General features: G+C 50.2%; 1 pseudogene; it reads left to right on the top strand.

The window, feature by feature from the left end:
- Positions 1 to 1,180: 1,180 nt before the first annotated feature.
- LOC125088560 (40S ribosomal protein S15-like) lies at positions 1,181 to 1,525 on the top strand (annotated as a pseudogene).

Genomic DNA, 1,525 nt, shown 5'->3' with positions numbered 1-1,525 from the left:
CGCCCCAAAGATATCCATGTCCTGATCCCTGGAACCTGTGACCGTGTTATGCTCCATGGCAAAAGGGAATTAGGTTGCAGAAGGAATTAAGGTTTCTCAACAGCTGGTTTTAGGATAGGGAGCTATTCCTGGATTTTCCAAGTGGTCCCACAATAGTCACAAGGGTCCTTATAAGTGCAAGATGATGGCAGGCATCAGTCACAGGAAGATATAGAACAGAAAGGCACAGCGAGGACAACAATGCTGGCAAGGAAGAGGGAAGAAGCAGCCCAGATCCCAGGAGTGTGGGTGGCTTCTAGAGGCTTTCTAGAGGACAATGAAGTGGATTCTACCCTGGAGCCTGCAGGAAGGAACCTGCTGACGCCCTGCTTTCAGCCCAGTGAGAACCATTATGTACTTCTGGGCTCCAGAGTGTAAGATAGTAAGTTAGCATTACTTAAAGTGCTGAATTTGAGGCAACTAGTTACAGCCACAAATAGACAGCAATGTAACGCCTCTCCACGGGATCCCTGGGAAGCTCACCCATACAGTCTTATTTCATCCCTAAACACTTCAGTGTGCATTTCCTTAAAGATAAGAGTTCTTTTTAACACGACCACAAGACCACTATCACCCATGAAGAATTAATGTAATTTCCTAATAGCAAATACCCAGTCAAGAACGGAACTTTATAAACAATTATATATATATATTTTTGACACTTAATACTGTTTGTTGAATGAATACACGAACGAACTGGTCTTTGACAAGACCTAAGCTAGTCGCACGAGTCTCTGATCCACACTTGTTAGCTTCGCCGTGAGAAGCCCTCAGCACATATGTCCAATAACCTTAAAAATGGTTATTTTAGAAGCTCCTGGGTGGCTCAGTCGGTTGAGCATTGGACTCTTGGTTTCCACTCAGGTCATGACCTCAGGGTCCTGGGACAAGCCCTCCTTGGGCTCCGTCCCCAGCGGGAGTCTGCTTGAGGATTCTCCTCCTCCCCCCTCAAATAAACAAATAAATTTGAAAAAAATTAAAATACAAAGAATAAATGGTCACCTCACCTTTCCAAAGAGCTGAAAACACGGTGGAAGCAGAGCAGTGAAAGTAGCGCGCCCTTATGTGAATTCATCTAGAGGAGGGTGGTCCTCCACCAGCTGCTGGTGCCGCCCACGAGCGTCTGACGCTCCTGACGCATATGACGCACCAGACGCACCTGACGCACCTGACGCACCTGCCCAGCGCCCTTCGTTTGCGCGGGAAGTGGCGCTCACTGCTAAAGCGCCTGCGCAAGGCCAAGAGGGAGGCTGTGCCCTGGAGAAACCCCGGATGGTTGATTCGCGCCCTGCGGGATGTGATCGCCCTGCCCGAGGCGGTGGGCCTCCTGGCGGGGGTCTCCCAGGGCAAGACCTTCCCCAGGTGGAAATCGAGCCCAAGATGACTGGCCACTACCGGGGCGAGTTCTCCATCACCAGAAGCCTGTGAAACCCAGCAGGCCTGGTATCGGGCCACCCATTCCTGCCGCTTCATCTCTCTCAAGTAG

Source organism: Lutra lutra, chromosome 17 (assembly GCF_902655055.1).
Source record: "Lutra lutra chromosome 17, mLutLut1.2, whole genome shotgun sequence".
Lineage (NCBI taxonomy): Eukaryota > Metazoa > Chordata > Mammalia > Carnivora > Mustelidae > Lutra > Lutra lutra.
Note: the sequence above shows the minus strand (reverse complement) of the source record. Positions and strands in the feature narration are given on the sequence as shown.